The sequence below is a fragment of the Pongo abelii genome, chromosome 9 (genome assembly GCF_028885655.2).
Source record: "Pongo abelii isolate AG06213 chromosome 9, NHGRI_mPonAbe1-v2.0_pri, whole genome shotgun sequence".
Taxonomy (NCBI): domain Eukaryota; kingdom Metazoa; phylum Chordata; class Mammalia; order Primates; family Hominidae; genus Pongo; species Pongo abelii.
This window is the reverse complement of record NC_071994.2, coordinates 88,702,676-88,728,863: the sequence shown is the minus strand read 5'-3', so window position 1 is coordinate 88,728,863 and position 26,188 is coordinate 88,702,676. Positions and strand designations below refer to the sequence as shown.

At 41.3% G+C, this 26,188-nt stretch overlaps 2 protein-coding genes across 5 annotated transcripts in view; one reads left to right on the top strand and one right to left on the bottom strand.

The window, feature by feature from the left end:
* The window catches only part of LOC100444151 (protein tyrosine phosphatase type IVA 1-like), a 145,683-nt gene that overhangs the window by 29,963 nt on the left and 89,532 nt on the right, over positions 1-26,188 (bottom strand). Inside the window, exon 2 of one of the 2 annotated variants that reach the window (XM_063728233.1) lies at positions 10,446-15,812. The exons of the other annotated variant lie outside the window; for it this stretch is intronic. The gene's annotated coding sequence lies outside the window, so the exon portion shown is untranslated. Of the gene's footprint in view, positions 1-10,445; positions 15,813-26,188 lie in introns of those variants that run through there. 2 annotated transcript variants of the gene reach the window in all.
* The window catches only part of ME3 (malic enzyme 3), a 231,188-nt gene that overhangs the window by 127,055 nt on the left and 77,945 nt on the right, over positions 1-26,188 (top strand). The gene's annotated exons all lie outside the window — the stretch shown is intronic.

Here is a 26,188-nt window from a genome sequence, read left to right as displayed (position 1 = left end):
ACTATAGTACTAACTGAAGCATGAGGAGGGAAGAGCCTGATGGGTTCCTAGATGCGGAAATGAGAGGTGCAAATCCAAGAGGCCAAGAAAGAGGAGTCTGTGGTATGTGAGGGTGAGCTGGATGTGAAGGTAAAAGTGAGAGGAAGAATTCTCAGATTGTGAACTGTGTTGTGGTGGACTGACGGTTGTGGGAAGTTGAGCTTGAGCTCCAGAAATGGAACAATGATTAAAACAACTACTACCACCTACTTTTACTGAGTGGCCAGTACTTAGTAAAAGATAATAAAGTTGTCTTTACTATCTTTGAATCATACAACAGTCCTAGGAGGTGAGAGTGCATTATTGTCCTTAGACAAGCGGTTCAGAGGAGGCAGAGACTTGCCTAAGGCCATATGACAAGCAAGTGGCAGGATTCAAACCTGAATCTATTCTATTCCAACGTCTTTCCTTGTTCCATATCGAAATCCCTCAATCCTATGTTGTTAAAACTCAGCATTTCTGAATTGTGTGTGTCCTCATAAATATGCTCCCTCTCCCCAAACAACCACAAGAAAGCAAACACATTCCTAAAGTGAATGAAATCAGCAACAGGTATCTGCAGGAGTCCATGTGCATCAGTCTCAGGGCTAGAGTCCCTTGCAGGGACATGGGGTGAAATGGATTTGTGAATTTCCATGCCACATCAAGGTGCCATGTTAAAGAGCCTCAGCAAGAAAGCCAGGCCTTGCATCTTGGGCAGGTTCTTCAGACCTGCACAGGCAGAGCCTTTTAAGTACACACCAAACACTTCATGGAGCTCCTGCTCCCATGATGCCCCCTTAAGTAGGTGTCAGGATATTTAATGGCCTCCACATTTTGAAACCTCCCTGCACAGCTTGTGGAGCACTCTAGCCAACACAGATGTTACCTGTGTGCCCCCTGCAGCCCACTCCTGAAGATTCCTAGACAACTCCCTGCACTGGGTTCCAAGACAGGCTGAGAAATTGCCTCCTTAGAGGCCTTTGGAAAGAAAGATCTCTTCAGCAAGCCTGACATGGGAACAGATGGAATTGATTAGCTTTTAAGAGACCCTTGAGCTCTGCATTTCTGCAGGTTTGCCTTTCCTAGTGGCATACACTGAGAGGTTCATGAAGCTATAAATCAATCAGCTCAAATCAAGGCCAAGGGGAAAAAATGACTCCCTGACCCACAGGCAGGGCATGGGCACAAATCAGTGGAAATGATAAGACTAGAACTCAGGCCTCCTGCCTCTTATTTCAAAAGTTTTTACTCCTCTCCATTGTGCACAGTGATAGTTATTCCCTCCATTATTTGAATCAAACTTAATTTGCAATTATTATATTTATGTAGCACTTCGAACTGTTAGGGTGAACTCAAATACAATCCTGCCAACTGCCCTGTGCAACAGACAAGGCAGCCCCTTTCCACACAAGGAAATAGACAATTCAGGAAATTCACTGACTCCCCAAACCTGTACAAATAGAGATATAGCTGAACCTAGGGTTGGAGTTTCTATTTGCCTCCAGGACTCTTTCTGCTACTAAGCTATAAACTTCCAATGGTCAGAAGACAAATTTGTTTGCTCATCATTTTATACCCAGCAGCTAGCACAGGGCCTTCCACACACTTCTTGTCAGATGGAAGGAAGGATGGATGGAAGGAGTAGTGGATAGATAGAAGAAATTTTATTTTTCTGATGACTTCCAATAGAATCCTAGAGGAGTGAGCTTCTATTATCCATGGCTCCCTACTTAAAGACAGAGCTCTAACTCTATAACTTTGTTTAAAATGCATTGCGTGTTAAATTTTTAAAACATGAATGTAAAAAGTAAATGTAAAAAGTGAAAAAATTCCTTTAAGGATCTTCAGCAAGAAGACTTGCATAGGGCTTAGTGGGCACTCAGTAAATGTTTCTGAAACTTAATTGGATTTAAATGCTAGGATGGGGAGATAAAAGTACTTTCAAAAAGTTTCTGTTACCAGGATAAAGGATAGACTTTATCCCTTATTTGCAAAGTAACTTTATCCCCAAATCCAGCCTGTCAGCTGGGGAGAAATTAATAGCTAGAGTGAAATGAGATTATGTCCTACACTTCCAGAATCCTTGGTTCTGGAAAATTAATAACAATGTCCAATCCTCATCACAAATGAGGTTCCATAGATTGCCCTGGCCTGCTGCTGCAGGATGGACCCTGGATAAGCCAATCTGTGCTTCTCAAGTGCAGCCAAGTGGACGACATAGATGTGATGTTGGCGTGGTAACATTTTTACTAACTGGAAGAATAGATGAAGCTAGAGTGAACCTCCTTGGATTGTAAGGGGGTGGGAGTGGAGGTAAGAAGTAGTAAGGAGCAGAGAAAATTACCTTTTACTAGACAAAGATGCAGGAAGCTTGAATTCAAGTAATAGCAGAACAAATACAGGTAAAATGCTGGCTAAAATAATTAAGATAAATAGGTAAATGATTTTGATTATTGAACTGGGAGGGCAGTGTTTGAGAGTAAACCTCTACCTAGGCCAGTGGTTTTAAACCTTTGTTAAGAATTCACTTATGGAAAATTACAGACTCCAGCTCTCTTGCCAATTCTGATTCACTGTGCCAGGAGTAGGGCCCAAGACTCTCCATTTTAAAACTACTTACAAGTTTTTCTCCTGCAAGAAGCTTATTCTCCACACAAGTAACAGATGGGCCATATTTTCTTAAACATTACCCTGGGAAAACAAAAGCATCAAAGAGCAAACCCAAGTGGAAGTCCACTCAACCATTCTCACCTTATATCCCTATGGAATAGGGATACAAGGAAAGAAAATATATTTGCACAGTTGTGCAGTGTGTGTTTTAAACTAAGTGTTATTATTACTATTATCATTTTGAGATGGAGTCTTGCTCTGTTGCCCAGGCTGGAGTGCAATGGCATGATCTCGGCTCACTGCAACCTCCACCTCCTGGGTTCAAGCAGTTCTCCTGCCTCAGTCTCCCGAGTAGCTGGGATTACAGGCATGCGCCACCCTGCCCCACTAATTTTTGTATTTTTAGTAGAGGAGGGGTTTTGCCATGTTGGCCAGGCTGGTCTCGAACGCCTGACCTCAGGTGATCTGTGAACCTCAGCTTCCCACAGTGCTGGGATTACAGGCGTGAGACACCTCGCCCAGCCTAAGCTAAGTGTTATTTAAAGAGTCAAAAAGAAAAAAATTAACTTAAAAGTGTATAAAGTAGAAAAGTTACAGTAAACTAAGGTTAATTTATTATTAAAGAAAATTTTTTTGATAAAAATTTAGTGTAGCCTAAGTATACAGTATTATAAAGTCTACATTAGTATACAGTAATGCCTAGGTTGTCACATTCACTCACCTCTCACTTACTGACTCACCCAATGCAACTTCCAGTTCTGCAAATTTCATTCATTGTAGATGTCCTGTACAGGTGCACCATTATATATATATATATGTATATATATATATACACCTCATTTTTACCATACTTTTTAAATGTTTGGGTGTTCAGATAGTAACAAATATTTACTATTTTATTACAATTACATACAGTAGTCAGTACAGTAACATGATGTACATGTTTGTAGCCTAGAAGCAATAGGCTATGCCACGTAACGCAGGTGTGTAATAGGCTATACGACGTAGCGTAGGTGTGTAATAGGCTATACGACGTAGCGTAGGTATGTAATAGGCTATGCCACGTAGGCTAGGTGTGTAATAGGCTATACCATGTAGCCTAGGTGTGTAATAGGCTATGCCACATAGCCTAGGTGTGTAATAGGCTGTACCACATAGCGTAGGTGTGTAATAGGCTATGCCACGTAGCGTAGGTGTGTAATAGGCTATACCACGTAGCCTAGGTGTGTAATAGGCTATACCACGTAGCGTAGGTGTGTAATAGGCTATACCATCTAGGTTTGTGTAAGTGCACTTTATGGTGTTCACACAATGATGAAATTGTCTAATGATGCATTTTCCAAAACATATATCCATTGTGACTGTATTTTGTTGAAGATTTTTATATCTGTGTTCATCAAGGATATTAGCCTGTAGTCTTTCCTTTGTAGTGTCCTTGTCTGGCTTTAGTATCAAAGTAATGCTGGCCTTGTAAATGAGTTTGGAAGTATTTCCTCCTCTTTTTGGAAGAATTTGAGAAAGATTGATATTAGCTCTTCTTTAAATATTTGGTAGAATTCAACAGTGAAGCTATCTGGTCCTGGGTTTTTCTTTGATGGGTGACTTTTGATCACTGATTCAATCTCCTTACTCACTCTTAGATCTGTTCATATTTTCTATTTCTTCATGATTCAGTCGTGGCAGGTACTATGTTGCCAAGAATTCATCCATTTCTTGTAGATTATCCAATTCTTTGATATATAATTGTTCATAACAGTCTTTTATGATCTTTTGTATTTCTGTAGTATCAGTTGTAATATCTTCTCTTTCATTTCTGATTTTGAGTCTTCTCTCTTTTTTTCATAGTATAGCTAAGGGTTTGTCAATTTTGCTTATCTTTTAAAAAAAAACCAACTCTTAGTTTTGTTGATCTTTTCTATTATTTTTCTAGTCTTTATTTACTTCTGTTCTGATCTTTGTTATTTCCTTCCTTATGCTAACTTTGGGCTCAGTTTTTTCTTTTTCTAGTTCCTTGAGGTATAAGATTAGGTTACTTGTTTGTGAGACTTTTTTTTTTTTTTGGAGACCCCATCTTGCTCTGTCACCCAAGCTGGAGTGCAATGTTGCGATCTCAGCTCACTGCAACCTCTGCCTCCCGGGTTCAAACGATTCTCCCACCTCAGCCTCCTGAGTAGCCAGGATTACAGGCGCCTGAACCATGCCCGGCTAATTTTTCAGTAGAGACGGGTTTTTGCCATGTTGGCCAGGCTGGTCTGGAACTCCTGACCTCAGTTGATCCACCCACCCTGGTCTCCCAAAATGCTGGGGTTACAGGCATAAGCCACCACGCCAGGGTCCTTTCTTCTTTTTTGACGTAGGAGTTTATTGCTATAAACTTTCCTCTTAGAATTGCTTTTGTTGCATCTCATATGTTACATTATGCTGTGTTTCCAGTTTCATTTATCTCAAGATATTTTTAAATTTCCCTTTGTAAATTACTTCTTTGACCTAAGGGTTGTTCAGAGTATGTTGTTTAATTTCCATGTATTTGAATTTTTCAAAATTCCTCCTGTTACTGATTTCTAGTTTTATATCATAGTAATTAGAAAAGATACTTTCCACAGATAGGATTTCAACATCCTTAAATTTGTTAAGAACTGTTTTGTGGCCTAACATATGATCTCTCCAGGAGAATGTTCTGTATGCATTGGAGAAGAATGTATATTCTGCTGCTGTTGAAAGAAATGTTCTGTATATGTCTGTAGATCCATTTTGTTCAAAGTGTAGCTCAAGTCGAATGTTTTCTTATTTATTTTCTGTCTGATCTGTCTATTATTGAAAGTTGGATATTGAGGTCTTCTGCTATTATTGTATTGCAGTCTATCTCACCCTTCAGATATTTTAATATTTGCTTTATATATTTAAGTTCTCCAAGGTTAGGTGCAAATATATTTATAGAAGTTATACCCTCTTGATGAACTGACTCCTTTATCATTATATAATGATCTTCTTTGTCTCTTTTTTACAGTTTTTGACTTAATATCTATTCTGTCTGATATAACTAACCCCTGTTCCTCTTTAGTTTACATTTGCATGGAATATCTTTTTCCATCCCTCTACTTTCAGTTTCTGTTTTTTTGGATTATTTTTTATTATACTTTAAGTTTTAGGGTACATGTGCACAACGTGCAGGTTTGTTACATATGTATACATGTGCCACGTTGGTGTGCTGCACCCAGCAACTCGTCATTTAACATTAGGTGTATCTCCCAATGCTATGCCTCGCCCCTCTGCCCACCCAAAAACAAGCCCCAGTGTGTGATGTTCCCCTTCCTGTGTCCATGTGTTCTCATTGTTCAGTTCCCACCTATGAGTGAGAACATGCGATAGTTTGCTGAGAATGATGGTTTCCACCTTCATCCATGTCCCTACAAAGGACATGAACTCATCATTTTTTATGGCTGCATAGTATTCCACGGGAGTATATGTGCCACATTCTCTTAATCCATTCTATCATTGTTGGACATTTGGGTTGGTTCCAAGTCTTTGCTATTGTGAATAGTGCCACAATAAACATACGTGTGCATGTGTCTTTATAGCAGCATGATTTATAATCCTTTGGGTATATACCCAGTAATGGGATGGCTGGGTCAAATGGTATTTCTAGTTCTAGATCCTTGAGGAATTGCCACACTGACTTCCACAATGGTTGAACTAGTTTACAGTCCCACCAACAGTGTAAAAGTGTTCCTATTTCTCCACATCCTCTCCAGAACCTCTTGTTTCCTGACTTTTTAATGATTGCCATTCTAACTAGAGTGAGATGGTATCTCATTGTGGTTTTGATTTGCATTTCTCTGACGGCCAGTGATGATGAGCATTCTTTCATGTATCTTTTGGCTGCATAAATGTCTTCTTTTGAGAAGTGTCTGTTCATATCCTTCGCCCACTTGTTGATGGGGTTGTTTTTTTCTTGTAAATTTGTTTGAGTTGTTTGTAGATTCTAGATATTAGCCCTTTGTCAGATGAGTAGATTGCAAAAATTTTCTCCCATTCTGTAGGTTGCCTGTTCACTCTGATGGTAGTTTCTTTTGCTGTGCAGAGGCTCTTTAGTTTAATTAGATTCCATTTGTCAATTTTGGCTTTTGTTGCCATTACTTTTGGTGTTTTAGACATGAAGCCCTTGCCCATGCCTATGTCCTGAATGGTATTGCCTAGGTTTTCCTCTAGGGTTCTTATGGTTTTAGGTCTAACATTTAAGTCTTTAATCCATCTTGAATTAATTTTTGTATAAGGTGTAAGGAAGGGATCCAGTTTCAGCTTTCTACATATGGCTAGCCAGTTTTCCCAGCACCATTTATTAAATAGGGAATCCTTTCCCCATTTCTTGTTTTTTTCAGGTTTGTCAAAGATCAGATGGTTGTAGATAAGTGGCATTATTTCTGAGGGCTCTGTCCTGTTCCATTGGTCTATATCTCTGTTTTGGTTCCAGTTCCATGCTGTTTTGGTTACTGTAGCCTTGTAGTATAGTTTGAAGTCAGGTAGCGTGATGCCTCCAGCTTTGTTCTTTTGGCTTAGGATTGACTTGGCAATGCAGGCTCTTTTTTGGTTCCATATGAACTTGAAAGTAGTTTTTTCCAATTCTGTGAAGAAAGCCATTGGTAGTTTGATGGGGATGGCATTGAATATATAAATTACCTTGGGCAGTATGGCCATTTTCATGATATTGATTCTTCCCACCCATGAGCATGGAATGTTCTTCCATTTGTTTGTATCCTCTTTTATTTCATTGAGCAGTGGTTTGTAGTTCTCCTTGAAGAGGTCCTTCACATCTCTTGTAAGTTGGATTCCTAGGTATTTTATTCTCTTTGAAGCAATTGTGAATGGGAGTTCACTCATGATTTGGCTCTCGGTTTGTCTGTTATTTGTCTATAAGAATGCTTGTGATTTTTGCACATTGATTTTGTATCCTGAGACTTTGCTGAAGTTGCTTATCAGCTTAAGGAGATTTTGGGCTGAGACGATGGGATTTTCTAGATATACAATGTCATCTGCAAACGGGGACAATTTGACTTCCTCTTTTCCCAATTGAATACCCTTTATTTCCTTCTCCTGCCTGATTGCCCTGGCCAGAACTTCCAACACTATGTTGAATAGGAGTGGTGAGAGAGGGCATCCCTGTCTTGTGCCAGTTTTCAAAGGGAATACTTCCAGCTTTTGCCCATTCAGTATGATATTGGCTGTGGGTTTGTCATAGACAGCTCTTATTATTTTGAGATACGTCCCATCAATACCTAATTTATTGAGAGTTTTTAGCATGAAGGGCTGTTGAATTTGGTCAAAGGCCTTTTCTGCATCTATTGAGATAATCATGTGGTTTTTGTTGTTGGTTCTGTTTATATGCTAGATTACATTTATTGATATGTGTATGTTGAACCAGCCTTGCATCCCAGGGATGAAGCCCACCTGATCATGGTGGATAAGCTTTTTGATGTGCTGCTGGATTCAATTTGCCAGTATTTTATTGAGGATTTTGGCATTGACATTCATCAGGGATATTGGTCTAAAATTCTCTTTTTTTGTTGTGTTTCTGCCAGGCTTTGGTATGAGGATGATGCTGGCCTCATAAAATGAGTTAGGGAAGATTCCCTCTTTTTCTATTGATTGGAATAGTTTCAGAAGGAATGGTACCAGCTTCTCCTTGTACCTCTGGTAGAATTCGGCTGTGAATCCATCTGGTCCTGGACTTTTTTTGGTTGGTAAGCTATTCATTATTGCCTCAATTTCAGAACCTGTTATTGCTCTATTCAGAGATTCAAATTCTTCCTGGTTTAGTGTTGGGAGGGTGTATGTGTCGAGGAATTTATCCATTTCTTCTAGATTTTCTAGTTTATTTGCATAGAGGTGTTTATAGTATTCTTTGATGGTAGTTCGTATTTCTGTGGGATCGGTTGTGATATCCCCTTTATCATTTTTTATTGCGTCTATTTCATTCCTCTCTCTTTTCTTCTTTATTAGTCTTGCTAGCAGTCTATCAATTTTGTTGATCTTTTCAAAAAACCAGCTCCTGGATTCATTGATTTTTTGAAGGGTTTTTTGTGTCTGCATCTCCTTCAGTTCTGCTCTGATCTTAGTTATTTCTTGCCTTCTGCTAGCTTTTGAATGTGTTTGCTCTTGCTTCTCTAGTTCTTTTAATTGTGATGTTAGGGTGTCAATTTTCGATCTTTCCTGCTTTCTCTTGTGGTCATTTAGTGCTATAAATTTCCCTCTACACACTGCTTTGAATGTGTCCCACAGATTCTGGTATGTTTTGTCTTTGTTCTCATTGGTTTCAAAGAACATCTTTATTTCTGCCTTCATTTCATTATGTACCCAGTAGTCATTCAGGAGTACGTTGTTCAGTTTCCATGTAGTTGAGCGGTTTTGAGTGAGTTTCTTAATCCTGAGTTCTAGTTTGATTGCACTGTGGTCTGAGAGATAGTTTGTTATAATTTCTGTTCTTTTACATTTGCTGAGGAGAGCTTTACTTCCAACTATGTGGTCAATTTTGGAAAAGGTGTGGCATGGTGCTGAAAAGAATGTATATTCTGTTGATTTGGGGTGGAGAGTTCTGTAGATGTCTATTAGGTCCGCTTGGTGCAGAGCTGAGTTCAATTCCTGGATATCCTTGTTAACTTTCTGTCTCATTGATCTGTCTAATGTTGACAGTGGGGTGTTAAACTCTCCCATTATTATTGTGTGGGAGTCTAAGTCTCTTTGTAGGTCTCTAAGGGCTTGCTTTATGAATCTGGGTGCTCCTGTATTGGGTGCATATATACTTAGTATAGTTAGCTCTTCTTGTTGAATTGATCTCTTTATCATTATGTAATGGCCTTCTTTGTCTCTTTTGATCTTTGTTGGTTTAAAGTCTGTTTTATCAGAGACTAGGATTGCAACACCTGCCTTTTTTTGTTTTCCATTTGCTTGGTAGATCTTCCTCCATCCCTTTATTTTGAGCCTACGTGTGTCTCTGCACGTGAGATGGGTTTCCTGAATACAGCACACTGATGAGTCTTGACTCTTTATCTAATTTGCCAGTCTGTGTCTTTTAATTGGAGCACTTAGCCCATTTACATTTAAGGTTAATTTTGTTATGTGTGAATTTGATCCTGTCATTATGATGTTAGCTGGTTAGTTTGCTCGTTACTTGATGCAGTTTCTTCCTAGCCTCAATGGTCTCTACATTTTTGTATGTTTTTGCAGTGGCTGGTACCGGTTGTTCCTTTCCATGTTTAGTGCTTCCTTCAGGAGCTCTTGTAGGGCAGACCTGGTGGTGACAAAATCTCTCAGCATTTGCTTGTCTGTAAAGGATTTTATTTCTCCTTCACTTATGAAGCTTAGTTTGGCTGGATATGAAATTCTGGGTTGAAAATTCTTTTCTTTAAGAATGTCAAATATTGGCCCCCACTCTCTTGTGGCTTGTAGAGTTTCTGCCAAGAGATCAGCTGTTAGTCTGATGGGCTTCCCTTTGTGGGTAACCCGACCTTTCTCTCTGGCTGCCCTCAACATTTTTTCCTTCATTTCAACTTTGGTGAATCTGACAATTATGTGTCTTGGAGTTGCTCTTCTCAAGGATTATCTCTGTGGCGTTCTCTGTATTTCCTGAATTTGAATGTTCGCCTTCCTTTATAGATTGGGGAAGTTCTTGTGTATAATATCCTGCAGAGTGTTTTCCAACTTGGTTCCATTCGCCCCATCACTTTCGGGTGCACCAGTCAGACATAGATTTGGTCTTTTCACATAGTCCCATATTTCTTGGAGACTTTGTTCATTCCTTTTTATTCTTATTTCTCTAAACTTTTCTTCTTGCTTCATTTCATTCATTTGATCTTCCATCACTGATACTCTTTCTTCCAGTTGATCGAATCGGCTACTGAGGCTTGTGCATTCGTCACGTAATTCTCATGCCTTGGTTTTCAGCTCCATCAGGTCCTTTAAGGACTTCTCTGCATTGGTTAGCCATTTGTCTAATCTTTTTTCAAGGTTTTTAATTTCTTTGCCATGGGTTTGAACTTCCTCCTTTAGCTCAGAGTAGTTTGATCGTCTGAAGACTTCTTCTCTCAACTCGTCAAAGTATTCTCTGTCCAGCTTTGTTCCATTGCTGGTGAGGAGCTGTGTTCCTTTGGAGGAGGAGAGGCACTCTGATTTTTAGAGTTTCCAGTTTTTCTGCTCTGTTTTTTCCCCATCTTTGTGGTTTTATCTACCTTTGGTCTTTGATGATGGTGACGTACAGATGGGGTTTGGTGTGGATGTCCTTTCTGTTTGTTAGTTTTCCTTCTAACAGTCAGGACCCTCCGCTGCAGGTCTGTTGGAGTTTGCTGGAGGTCCACTCCAGACCCTGTTTGCCCTGGGTATCAGCAGCGGAGGCTGCAGAACAGCAGATATTGGTGAACAGCAAATGTTGCTGCCTGATCGTTCCTCTGGAAGTTTTATCTCACAGGGGTACCCGGCCATGTGAGGTGTCAGTCTGCCCCTACTGGGGGGTGCCTCCCAGTTAGGCTATTCGGGGGTCAGGGACCCACTTGAGGAGGCAGTCTGGCCGTTCTCAGATCTCAAGCTGTGTGCTGGGAGAACCACTACTCTCTTCAACGCTGTCAGACAGGGACATTTAAGTCTGCAGAGGTTTCTGCTGCCTTTTGTTTGGCAATGCCCTGCCCCCAGAGGTGGAGTCTACAGAGGCAGGCAGGCCTCCTTGAGCTGCGGTGGGCTCCACCCAGTTCGAGCTTCCCAGCTGCTTTGTTTACCTACTCAAGTCTCGGCAATGGCGGGAGTCCCTCCCCCAGCCTCACTGCCACCTTGCAGTTTGATCTCAGACTGCTGTACTAGCAATGAGTGAGGTTCCATGGGCATAGGACCCTCCGAGCCAGGTGTGGGATATAATCTCCTGGTGTGCCATTTGCTAAGACCATTGGAAAAGCGCAGTATTAGGGTGCGAGTGACCCGATTTTCCAGGTGCCGTCTGTCACCCCTTTCTTTGACTAGGAAAGAGAATTCCCTGACCCCTTGAGCTTCCCGGGTGAGGCAATGCCTCGCCCTGCTTCGGCTCACGCTCGGTGTGCTGCACCCACAGTCCTGCACCCACTTTCTGGCACTCCCCAGTGAGATGAACCCGGTATCTCAGTTGGAAATGCAGAAATCACCCGTCTTCTCTGTCGCTCACGCTGGGAACTGTAGACTGGAGCTGTTCCTATTCGGCCATCTTGGCTCCACCCTCCCCCTTTTTTTTTTTTTTTTTTTTTTTTTGAGACAGAGTTTTGCCCTTGTTGCCCAGGCTGGAGTGCAACGACACAATCTCAGCTCACTGCAACCTCTGCCTCCTGGGTTCAAGCAATTCTCTTATCTTGGTCTCCCTCGGTAACAGAGATTATACGCACCTGCCACCACGCCCGGCTAATTTTTGTATTTTAGTAGAGATGGGGTTCACCATGTTGGTCAGGCTGGTCTTGAACTCCTGACCTCAGGTGATCCACCCACCTTGGCCTCCCAGAGTGCTGGGATTACAGGCATGAGCCACTGCACCCGGCCTCTGTGTGTTCTTAGAGGTGAACTGAATCTCTTGTAGGCAAAATATAGTGGGTCTTTTTTTTTTTTTTTAACCTTTCAGCCACGTTAGCCTTTTGATAGGGGAATTAATTCATTTACATTCAAAGTAATTATTGGTAAGTAAGGACTCACTACTGCCATTTTGTTAATGGTTTCCTGGTTGTTTTGTGGATCCTCTGTTCCTTTCTTCCTCTCTTGCCGTTGTGGTTTGACAGTTTTCTGTCAACATCAAAAGTTTCTGTTAGAAACTTTTCTTCAAAGAATTAGGTATTTTAATCCAAATGTATCAGGCATTGTGCTCACTACTTTTCATATATTATCTTTAATTGTTACTACTTTATTGGAAACATTTCATTACTCCTCTTTCACAGATGAGAAAACTGAGGCTCAACTGTAGTCATTTGTCAAGGTCACTACTAACCAGATGACCTAGAATTTGGGTCTAAGTCTGTCTGACTCTCTGCTCTGAAGCTTCTCAATAAAATCAATGTTTTTCAAGTTGGAGTGGGTCTCACTGGAACTTATCCCTGACCAAAGACACACACATCTTTTCTCAATCATTTCAAAGCAAATACTTTTTTGGCCTTTAACATTCCTGATCTTGAATGTTCTGAGATTCCTTCCTTTCAAGGGATTTGTAGTTTGGAGGCTGAACTTAGTCAAAACAACACATTAAATCAAATGTGTACTTCTCCCCTTCCCCCTGCTTAATTGCATCTGATGAGTAGTCCTTTCAGACATATAATTCCAGGCACTTAGCTGTCTCTTACATTTGCTTCCAGGGATCATGGTCCCTGAAGTTTAAGCATATGTTTTCCCAGTGAACTTTTGTGTGCTTTGAAAACTGCATTGTGTTCTCTCTTATTAAATTCCAGCTTTCATAACTAATATGCGATGATAGCTCCAGAAATGTTCATCTGGTAAATTAAAGTGGGTGGGGTCTTCTGCTTACAAATTACTTCAGGATAGGACTCAGATCCCCGCCCATAGAATTGCCTCATAAATGCTAGTGTAAAATGGATTCGAGCTTTTACAATTTCAGCTTGTTCTTGGTTTAGGGGACTATTATCTTGGTGTATCTTCATAGGGTTCTGAGCTCCTAGCCTATTTCTTAAACTGAGCCTGCAGATTTATGATTCAGTGGAAAAAAAATGTGTGACTACTTCTCAAACCTGCTTTGGAAAAACAAGCAGATAGGATGTTTTTCTCTCCCTATCTTGTACTTACATGTAAATAAGTGACTCATTGGCTGCGCCTCTGAGTCAGGGAGACAGTAATTTCAGAATCGCAGGTTTGATGATTATTTGCTTTGGATATCAAATGTTTGTATTAGAACAGAGACATTCCAAACAGAGACCCAGATTCACTAGAGGCCTTCTAGACGTCAGGAAGGTGTTTGTTTTATAAAGTGGAGGCATGTGTGGGTCTGTGCCATGTTCACAGCCATAAAAGAAAGTGAACAGTGTTAAGTGTGACTTTTCAGGGAAAGGGGCCTAAAGCCTCTGATTATTATTTCTGAAGGAGTAAATATTTTAGTAGAAAAAGAAACTTCTTTGTACCAACTCTCTCTGAGTTTCTTGGCACATTTTAATATTCTAAGTAACAGCTGAAACTACATTAACTTTCTCTGTTCTAATTGGAAGCATCTGTGACTTGCGGAATTAGAATGTTTAGATTCTGAAGTGATTTTCTATTTGGACAGAGGTGTCAATTTCAGCTGAAATTTCCTTCTATTCGGCCTTTTTTCCCCCTCCTGATTATAAAATGTTCAGTCAGCTAATGATGTGATGGAGGTTCAAGGCCTTCTTCATCAGCTTTTCCATGTACTCATGATTTTTAGTGAAAATTGCACGTATACTTCTTCAGCTATTTGCACACCTTATCAGGATTCTTCTTATTCAAGAAGAGCAGATGGAGAAACTCTTTCAACCCTTGGAACTCAACTGGAACAATTATTTTCTGCCAAAAAAAATCTCATAATCGACAAAGAGGATAGAGCAATATCTGAGATTTGCACATTCGAGGAAGAAAAAAAAGAGTACAAACAATTAGAAACCTATTTCAGTTTTTCTCTCTGTTAACAGAAGCCTGTCTTCTGTAGGTCTTAGTGTTTTACAATCATCACCTGAAACTCCAACAAGAAAGGCAAGAAGGCACAATGGTTTCTTATCTGCTCTCCCTTACTACTTTGACAGCTTACCTCAGTGATATTACCTCATTTTATTGAGCTTCGTTAATCTCAGGTGTAAGTGAGAACAACAACATATACCTCCCAGACTTGTGGCAGTAAGTAAATGGCATAGCATTTATAAAATGTTCCCAATGGGAGCTAAATAAATGTTGGCTCTTTTTTTTTTTCTTTCTTACTTTTTACATATGGCAACTAAGGCAATAATGACATGACTTGCCTCAGTCCAAAGATCAGGTCTTCAAGGAGCCAACACTAGGACTGAGGTTTGCTGGTTTAACACCTTTAAGTCTCCCTCCATAGAGTTTGGCAAAGAGTGAATTGTAGACTACCAAAAAGTCATGAAGGGCAAAAGACTGTGGGTGTTATATAATCAACCTCTCAGACCCCCTTCCCCACTGGATACCAAAATCCATGGATGCTCAAATCCCTGATATAAAATGGTATAGTATTTGCATATAACATACACATCCTACAATATACTTTAAATCATCTCTAGATTACTTACTATACCTAATACAATGTAAATTCTATGTAAATAGTCGTTACAAGACTTGGAACCAACCCAAATGCCCATCAATGACAGACTGGATAAAGAAAATGTGGCACATATACACCATGGAATACTATGCAGCCATAAAAAAGAATGAGATTGTGTCCTTTGCAGGGATATGGATGAAGCTGGAACCCATCATTCTCAGCAAACTAACACAGAAACAGAAAACCAAACTCCACATGTTCTCGCTCATATGTGGGAGCTGAACAATGAGAACACATGGACACAGGGAGGGGAATAACATACACTGGGGCCTGTCGGCGGGTAGAGGAGGGGGCAGGGTAAGGGAAGGGATAGCATTAGGACAAATACCTAATGCATGTGGGGCTTAAAACCTAGATGACAGGTTGATAGGTGCAGCAAACCACCATGGCACATGTATACCTATGTAACAATACATTCTGCACATATATCCTAGAACTTAATGTAAAAAAAAAAGAAAAAGAAAAAAATAATCATTACACTACATTTTTAATGTGTTATTTTTTACCGTTTTTTTTTAATTGGACTTTTTTTCTTCATCTGGTTTTTTGTTTGTTTGTTTGAGACAGAGTCTCATTCTGTCACCCAGGCTGGAATGCAATGACACAGTCTTGGCTCACTGCAACCTCCGCCTACCGAGTTCAAGCAATTCTTCTGCCTCAGCCTCCTGAGTAGCTGGGACTACAGGTGCGTGCCACCACACCCAGCTAATTTTTGTATTTTTAGTAGAGATGGGGTTTTGCCTTGTTGGCCAGGCTTGTCTCAAACTCCTGACCTCAGGTGATCCACCAACTTCGGCCTCCCAAAGTGCTGGGATTACAGGTATGAGCACCATGCCCGGTCTTTTTTCCTAATATTTTCAATCCACAGTAGGTTGAATCCAAGATGTAGAACCTGTGGATATGGATGGCCAAATGTAAGCTACTTCACAGAGGCTTTGTGTTATTACCAGGATTTTAATTAATGACTACACAGGGAAAGGACTCAAAATAATGCCACTAAGAGAATGAGCTTGACTTTCTATAGTAGACACCTAGCAAATGTAGTTTTGAAATTAGTAGACTGGATCTACAGATCAGTGAGTTTTTGAGAGTGAAAAGAAAAATAAATGTGTTAATAACTGCGTCAAGACACAGGGGAACTAAAGTATGTGGTTGCCCTGTTCATGAACCATAGCATGAAATTCTGTGTCTCTTGGAGAGGCAGTGACATTCATACCTTTGACAAACATTTCTTAAATTCCACCTGAAAATTTATAGAGAGGCTCCTTTACGACTGACTTTGTACATGTATTATTTTATTTAATGCTCATACCAGCTTAGTGAGATAGATTTAATGATTACAGCTCCATTTTTTTATTATTATTATTATTATTATTATTATTATTATTATTATTTTCTTTTTTTTGAGATGGAGTCTCGCTCTGTTGCTCAGGCTGCAGTGCAGTGGTGCAATCTCGGCTCACTGCAAGCTCCGCCTCCTGGGTTCATGCCATTCTCCTGCCTCAGCCTCTGAAGTAGCTGGGACTACAGGTGCCTGCCACCACGCCCGGCTAATTTTTTTGTATTTTTTAGTGGAGACGGGGTTTCACCGTGTTAGCCAGGATGGTCTCGATCTCCTGACCTCATGATCCGCCCACCTCGGCCTCCCAAAGTGCTGGGATTACAGGCAGGAGCCACTACACCCGGCCACAGCTCCATTTTAATAATGAGCAGTGGAGATTCGGTGGAGTTAAATAATTTGCCAAAGTTGCATAATAAATAAGGGTTGGATCTGGGCTTTGAACCCAGGTCTGTCTAGCTCCGAGTCACAGATAACTGTGTGCCTTGCTAGATTACAGTCATGGAACTCTAGAGTTTTGGAAGTTATCTGATCTACCTTCTTCATCTTACCGACTGAGGAACAGGCTCAGAGAGGTCTGGTAACTTTCCCAAACTCACATAGTTAGATATAGTCATAGAAAAACTCACATTGCTCTTGTTCTAAATGCTCCATTCCCACATTCAGAGAAAGGAATAGACCATCTATGCAGAAATCCCTTTCTGAAGCAGACGCTATGTTTGCAGGGCTGCATTAGGGGACCCATGCAATCAATGGAAGTGGAGGATACAGTTCCTGCCCTTCTGAGCTTCAAGTCTACTGGAGGAAAATCATCCTGCAGGACCAAGAGGGAGGCAGAGAAAGGGGAGGGCCAAGGGACCCTAGAAGGGACTCCAGGCCCAGCTCTGCAGCTCTCTCACTCTGTGAATTAGCCATTCTGGGCCCACTTGTTCTCTAATTCTCGTTGGTCTTCAAATAATGTTTCTGTTATAACCCATTGCTAGGTTTTTTGGGGTTTTTTGTTTGTTTCTTTGTTTCTGATCTGACTGGATCAGAAAACCCCTCTAGATCAGAGATAAAGTCTTGCTCATACTTGTTTTCCATGTGCTCAGCACAGTGCCTGGCACAAAGCAGAATGCATGAAGTCAGTACAGGGCCTAAGCACTTGTTAACCTCAAGTGTGGGAAATTGAGGAACCCCCATCCATTCCAGGGAGGTCCCACTGATGGAGTCACATGGACAGATGTCAGGGTCCACGCCTTTACACCTGGGCCTAAAGTCAGGAGCACTCCACATTCACTGGTTACCTGGGAGGGTCAGAAGGAAAGGGGGCCTCCATGGGGCTGGGAGGGGGACATAGCCACTCCCTCTGTAACTTCCCACCTCGGAGGCGAACAGGATGGGCTTTCCAAGGTACAGGAAGTTAGCTATGGTTGTTCAGTGGGTTCAAATAATCAAAATATTCTTCAGGATAGAAAATAACACCAAAGAAGGATTATGAGTGACCCACCACTAACATGTTCAGTTGTCTGTGGCCACCCCATCCCGCACTTCAGTCACACGTCCCTGAGGATGTTCCACAGAAAGCAGTGGAAAGTGTGATTTTAAAGCTCTTCCAAGGCGTGGACAGTTACCTCACTTGAGTCTCTCCAGTTCTGCCCTCCAGGCCTACAGAGCCTTCAAGGATTTCTTAGATCTGCTTCCTGGGCTTCTTAGACCTACCTATGTTTTCTTGCTGTACTGTTGACTCTGGGAGACTGCTACTGAGCTCTAAAAACAGCCTCTTGCAGGTTCTCAGAGGACAGGTTCCCTTCCTGCCAAAAAATGTGTGGAATGGTGGTTCCGTTGGCAACAGCAAGCCTTTCTTAGAGTTGAAAGTGCATATCCCTCCTCCTGAGCCCAGCTGCAGTGGTTTGCCTAATGTCACTGACTCTGTTTTAATTACGCCCTTTATTGTTGGACTTGGTGCCAAGAAGCCTAAATGAACATTGTCTACTTGAGTGGGTGTTGTTGAGGGTTCTTTTTTTCTATTCTATTTTAGGAAATTTCCAAGAATCACTCTTCTACAGGCCGAGATAAGGGTTAAGAGTCTTTTTCTCAAGAAATAACATTCTCCTAAGTGAACATTATCTTTGTTTTTCTTTCTCTCTCCTGTAACTGAATTCAAACATTCAAGAGGATTTTTCTGGCTCCTGATGGAAACTGAAGATAGTGATGTAATTTGCATGCCTTTGTCGGATGGAGGAAACTTCACTTACACTTGCCTTAATGAAATTCCAACAGACTTTGAGCTTTAAGAAATGTACAGGGAAGGAACTGTGATATCACCACTACTCATAGCTACTACACAAAAATTGGATGGTTGGCATATTTGCTTCCTAGGGCTACTGTATGTAACAAAATACTACAACAGAAATTTATTTTCTCATAGTTCTAGTGGCAAGAAGTCCAAAATCAGGTGTCAGCAGGTCGTGCTCCCTCTGACACCTGTGGGGGACACTCCTTGCTGCCCCTTCTAGCTTCTGTTATTTGCTGGCAATCCTTGGCATTCCTGGCCTCTGGATGCATCACTCCAATCTCTGTTTCTATCATCCCATGGGTATTTATTCCTGCATGTCCCTTTCTTCTCCTCTTCTTATAAGGATACCAGTGCTTTTAGATTAGGGCCCACACTAACTTCATCTTAACTTGACCACATCTGCAAAGACCCTATTCCAAATAGGCTCACAGGCACCCGACATTAGAATTTGTGGGGAGCTGGAGATCACCTCCACCACCCCATTATAGCTTTTAGTGGGCTCTTCAGCTGGTTCTAGAAGTCAAATTGACACCAGGCAGATAAGAGAAAAATAAACAAATTGTGTTAGTTTTACATATACATGGAGATCTTAAGAGAGTGAAGTCTGTAGAAGTGGCCAAAGCAAGATGCTTTTGTGCATTTTGGATGAAGAATGATAAATTCGAGAAGAAATGACAGGACAAAGAAAATCTGGCTGGGTGTAGTAAATTTCCTAGGGGAGTCACTGGAAGATATATGGGGAATGTAAAACAGGTGGATGATGATAAGCGTTACTTTGTTAAGTATGTTTATTCAAGTCGATCGCAGCCTCCATTTCCAAGTCTCTCATGATAAGGGCATTTTCTCCCCTGGTATGGAGAGGTTACCCCTCCCAGAGGAATCTTTATCATAGGCTGCATGCAGGAAAAGACAGGTCAGCTCTCCCTTTCTGAAACTACAATTTCTCCAAGTGTTTTCAACTCTAAATAATCAATTAACGAGATGGCATATTTGGGGATGGGACAGCCTTCACAACTTCAAATTTCAACATATTTTCCTGAGGGACATAACTCAAATGGCTGGAAATTTTTCTCACTCAAAAGGTTTGGGTATTTTTCCACTCTCTACCATAAGTAACCAATATCAGCTACCACTTTTGGAGAATTTACCACATGCCAAGCCCTAGGCCATGTTCCTGATATATATTCTTTTATTTAATCTTCATATAAATACTTCGAAGTAAACATTATTATATGCCTAGTTTACAACTGTCAAAATAAAAGCCCAGCTCCACCTCCTTCCAGCACCCATATTCTGAACAGCTTACCATACCTAACACATACATCGCTTATAGAGTACCTGCCTTGTGCCTGGTGCTACACTAGGCCCTGGGAACAAATGTCATCCTGCCCTCAGGGAACATAAGTCTCATGGGAGGAGATATGCATCAGAGATATAATTTCCTAAATATCAATTACTACCTCCCAGTGTCATAACATCATTTCCCAAAAGGAATTCTTTTCCTTTGCTCTCATTGCCAGAGGTCTGTTGAAAGAACAGTGGCTGCTGAGATGAAAACCAGTGCACAGTCCCTCAAAAAGGGGGTTCCCTCACTTCCACTTTAATCAGAGCTCCAACATGTCGACAGGTTGGAGCTCTGATTAAATTGGAACTGAGCATCTCTGGACATTTTTATTGAACAAACAAAATGTTTCCTAGCCACATTATGCTGAGGAAAAAACAACCCTAAAATCTCAATGCCTAAAGCACAGTTTATTCTGTGCTCTGCACCATGCGTCTCTGACCCCCACATCTAGGCACTGTGCTCTATGTCACCCTCACACCGGATGCAGGCTAATGAAGTAGTCTTATCTGGAACTCTACAGGTTATATGGCAAAAAGAAAGAGAGAAGATGGTAAATCACACTGACTCTGAAACACTCCCACCCAGAGGTGTCATGTTGCATTTCATTGGCCAAAGCAGGTCACCGGGCTGTGCTTTATTTCAACAAATCATGGAAAGGCAGCCTGCCTTGTGCCTGCAAGACAGAACAGAATATATTTAGAGAACAGAACGAATTGCTTCCATGAATGGACAGAAAGAAGTTTCAACCCTGTTCCAGGATGAACAGCCCATAATAAATATGCCTTTCAGAACAAATGAAATAAGTATTTGAAGGAATAGATCAGGTACTCAGTGCAATTTTTGTTAAATGACCGTTCCCTTCCCTCTCTGTGTACTTAACCCAAAGCTCCATGCAGCAGAAGCTGTGCCCCTTCTCTGGCCACTCGTTTGGTCAGTGGGCCCTGATGACCAAGCACCAGCCAAGAGAGAACCTGTGGTCTTTTTTGGAAACGAAAGTAGGAAAGTCCAAATGTGAAAGCCATGAGTCAGGGGACAGTGATGTATGTTCCTGAGCAATTCCCTGTAGCTTCCCTTTAAACAGCAACCTCCTGAGTACACATACAATATAATTTTAGATATAGACATTAGGCCAGGCACGGTGGCTCACGCCTGTAATCCCAGCACTTTGGGAGGCTGAGGTGGGTGGATCACTTGAGGTCAGGAGTTTGAGACCAGCCTGGCCAACATATAGTGAAATCTCATCTCTAGTAAAAATACAAAAATTAGCTGGGCATAGTGGCACATGCCTGTAGTCCCAGCTACTTGGGATGCTGAGGCAGGAGAATCACTTGAATCCGAGAGGCAGAGGTTGCAGTGAGCAGAGATCATGCCACTGTACTCCAGCCTGGGTGACAGAGTGAGACTCCATCTCTTAAAACATATATATATATATATACACACACATACATACATACAGAGAGAGAGAGAGAGATTTTATTTACTCACAACTTTTCAGGAATAGACTGTATTTTATGTAAAGCAAGACATCTATTTGTTTAAACCCTGGATTCCATAGGTAGGCAGCATGCCATATCCACCATATATTTTTCCATCCCTCAAGTTCCAAAATTGATTCCCTGAAGTAAACAGGAAAAACTTGGGAGAAGTAATCAGTAGCTAAAATTATTTTTGTTTTTGTCCTGTTCCAGTTAATGGCTATTAAAGGCAAGATTTCCATGACTGCTTCTATTCCAGATGCCCATGTTCTCAGCTCTAGGAGTAGCAAAAGAAGTTGCATTCTAATGAATCAGAGGAGTCATTAGCCTTGATGAGTGTTCAGGTTGCAGTAACTCACTGCAGGATGTTTAGCGCCTTGGGATCCCCGGGCAGCCTATAATTTGCTCAAAAGCTGGAAATGTTTCTGCACCTCTGCAGAGCCTGGCCTGTGTCTTCCTGTGTCTTCCCACCTTCCTGCCTCCCATTGTGCCTCAGAGCAGGATAATACCACTTTAAACATGTCACATTAGCTGTCAAAGGCAGTGCCTCAAGGACATCATTCATTCCCAGGGGTTTTGACTCATTCTCAAGGAGAGAAGATTGAAACAGACCCAGCTGTGGAATACAGAGAGCTCCTTGGCACCTAAATCACTACCCCAATCATCCATAAAGAGCTGCCAGGAAACCATATCAGCGGGATCTCAGGGAGGCTCCCTTTAGCACCCCCTTCAAACTTAGCATACTGGACAAGGTTAGACAAATATTAAGATTCATGTGTCTACAGAGTTTTACAGTGTGCAGAGATTTTGCAAATTTGCCTTGTTTGATTCTCACAGTCATTCCTGTAATGGAGAAACCATTGTCCCCATTTTACTGCTGAGAAAACTAAGGCACAGAGAGGTGAAGTGACTAGTTCCAAGTCACACACCTATAGGGGCCATGTTTCTGGGATCTAAGAGACCTGTGTTCTAATCTCACCTCCACCTTCACAGATCTACCTCTTAATCTCATCTGTAAAATGATGGCGATGCCCTCTGGATAGTGTTGCAACAGCATTATGACAATGTACATAAAGGGCCTGCCAGTGTCCCTGGAACAGAGATACTCAAAAAAAGCTCATTAAATAAAAATAAATGTTGCCTTTTTGTGACATGTTTTCCCTTGATCTCTTTCTCATTGAATATTAGCTTTTGTGGGGAACATGGAAAATTAGTCCCAATTGTGCATCATCAAAGATCCTTCTATTTTGTTCCTACTCAGTGACCCACATAATGAAAGATTTTCTACCTGCCATACTTTATTTACAACCGTCTTCTTATTTCAGTAACACATATAACTATCCATCATGGCTCCTGACAAACATGCATATTGAAATAGATGATTCTAGCTAAAACACTAATTTGTAATTATTTACAAACATTTACCAAACACTTACTATGAGCCAAATATCTCTCTGGACATTTTGCCAGCATCTGAGCCCAGGCGATCTGACTCCCCAGCCCACACTTTTTAACCTCTGCACTAAGATCAGCAACACTAAGAGCTACCATTTGTTATGTATTTACTATGGGCCAGCAGACACTGTAATATATTTTTTAAAGATACATTGTCTTATTTAATCATTGTAACAAATAAGTGTATGGCGCAGGTGGTGTCACTTCTTCCATTTTACACATGAGGAACTGAAGCTTGAGGAAGGGAAGTAACCTATTCATAGCCATGTAGCTAGGAAGTAATAGAGCTGGGTTTCAAGCCTGCATTTGCAAAGCACATACATTAAACCCCTAGTCTATGCTACATTCTCTCTAACATTTCTGTGAACCGTCACTTGAGTTGTTTGAAGCCTCATCACTTGTCAGTGCTTTGTATGATTGGAAATCCCTTGAAAATCCCCATCCCAGCCTCAGGGACTCCTGTGGGTCTGAGATCTCAGGGTGAAACTAAGCAGGCCTAGGTAGGAGCACCTCCTGAGGCACCTAAATATTCTTCCTGAAGCCACTAAGAAGGAATGCAGAGGGGTGAGTGTCTGCATTCCTCAGGTGATCAGAATCTCATGTGTATCAGTCCATTCTCATGCTGCTATAAAGAAATAACAGAGACTGGGTAATTTATAAAGAAAAGAGATTTAATTGACTTGCAGTTCCACGTGGCTGGGGAGGCCTCAGGAAACTTATGATTGTGGCGGAAGGCAAAGGGGAAGCAGGCACCTTCTTCACAAGGTGGCAAGAGAGAGAAGTGCAAGCAGGGGAAATGCCAGATGCTTATAAAACCATCAGATCTCATGAGAACTCATTCACTATCACAAGAACAGCATGTGGGAAACTGCCCCCATGATCCATTCACCTCCCTCTCTCTGCATGTGGGGATTACAGGTTCCTCCCTTGACACATGGGGATTACAATTCAAGATGATTTGGATGGGGACCCGGAACCACCATATCATCATGGAAACAGATAAGAACCAACCCCATCACTAGTTACTGCTAAAGAAAATGGTATCTTCAGAATGAAAATAGGCTAAATCTGTGAATACATTGCCGAGGTCATTGAAGAGGTATTCTTCCCTGGGGGTACTATATCTTCTTTGAGCTGCTTTAGATGCAGTACTACCAGGAAATGGAAGGATGGGCAAGGTTCTGGCTGGGACCTGCAATACATTTGCTTATCATCATAATCCCTAGCCCTGCACATTTTACTTCCTCAATATACTTCAAAGAAAACTATTAGGGACCCCAATGTGCATTTCTGTTTGGTACACTTCCCACCTCTAGGTGTCTGTCAAGAACTAGATCCTTGAGAAAACCAATATTTTGCATTAGTGGAAAGTGCATCGGACTCAGGATCCTGGTTCAGGTGGACCCAGCTGCTCATGAGCTGTGTGACCTTGGACAAGTGACTTCACCTCTCTGGACTTTAGTGTCCTTATTTATAAAATAAAGTCTTTGGACTAGACATCTCAAAATCCCCAGCCAGGGCAATCCTTTCAAAATCCTTTGTAGCTAGCTGCAGTTTAGGCAATAGATGGAAAAGCGCTTTGAGAAGTGGTTAAAAGCTCTTAACACATTTCAAAAGGTGTTATTTTTGCAGAGCAGAGCATGAAATTATACATGTAGAAAAAGAAAAAAGAGTCCTTTGAAATTTTAGTAGCTCAAATTTAAATGTAAAAATGTTCATTTTAAGTGTCCCTCCTCCCTCTCCTTCTTATCTTCAACAAAGAGGGCCTATTTTAATGTACACAGATAATTTAAGTATTCACACCTATCCTGTGTTTAACCACACCAGAGCTTTGGTAAGGTCTAAAATAGTGCATGGATCTTACCCCTTTGTTTGCCTTCTCCATTGATAAGAGTTGTTAAGAGTCTTCCTCTTCCTGGTAGGGGAGAAAGAGCCATCTCTGCAAGTGGAGATTTCCTTTATAGAAGTAAATTTCCTTTACAAAAGAAAAACTTGTGCCCTGTTTTTAGAGCTTTTCCTGCCTCTGGTGATTCTAGATGGTCTTTAGCTCAAAATAATCTACAGGTCAAATAGGCACATTTTAGGATGGCATATTCTGGTACCCTTCACCTGGACCTTGCTCTCAAATCTCATGAGTAAGTTAATTCAAATACCTACCCTGCCGCACTTCAGTGCGGTAAATGGAGCCCTGTACTCCCCAAGTCTTAAAGTCTGGTGTTTGCCTCTTTCCTGGTTCATCTACCATCTCCACGTGCTCATCTTCCTGCCCTAAACCACAGGCAACAGCACAACCCACATGATCCCTTGAACATGATACAACATAGCACACACACAAGTTGCCTTTGTTCCAACTCTCTTCCAGCTTTATTCAACACTTTTCATCCTCATCCCTCAACTATCATTATCATCTTTCATGTATTCATTTTCCATTTATTCAGAAATTGTGCATTGTGCATCTATTATGGACTAAGTTTAGGGATACAGTGGTGAACAATAACAACAAAAATAGATGCACACTTTGCCCTCTGAAGTTCACAGCCTAATGAGGGGGATGGGGATTATTAATCAAACAGCCACACAAATAAATGTGACAAGTTTGTTTATATAGGGATGGAGTACTTTGAGAGCATACAGGAGAGAGCCTCTACTTTGAATTGGAAGTTATCAAGAGCATGAGTATGAATTAACTAAAGAGTGAGGAGAAGCATGTGTATTAGGCAGAAGGAATGGTATGTGAACTTGTAATTGCCCAATGGGTTCTTCTTGCCCACTGTATAGACAAAAGCAATTCACGAAGACCATAGTATTGCAGTAAAGGAAGGGTTTAATTGACACAAGGCAGCTGAGAGGAGGGAGTGGCTCAGCCTCCTGAGAACTCAGACGCTGGGGATTTTATGGATAATTTGGTGGGCAGGAGGCTAGGGAATGGGCACTGCTGATTGGGGATGAAATGATAAGAGTGTGGAAAATGGTTCTTGTGCACTGAGCCCACCTCCGGGTAGGGGCCACAGGACCATTTGAGTCACGAGTCATGGGTCTTGGTGGGGTCAGTTGGTTGCCAGAATGCAAAGATCTGAAGAACATCTCAAAAGACCAATCTTAGGTCTATAATAGTGATGTTATCTATAGGAGCAACTAGGGAAATCAAAAATCTTGTGACCTCGAGCCACATGGCTGTTAAGCAGCAAGGGATTATAGAAACTATGCCTACATTTTATCAGAGGTCAGGCCCTTTCCATAATCCTAATCTTGCGGCCTTTCCTTAGTCTTACAAAGGCAGTTTCAGCCCCCAAAACTGAACAAGGAAGGGATCAGTTTCATGGAGAGACTATTATCACACTTGCTTCAAAGTTAAATTAGAAACTAAATTCCTCCC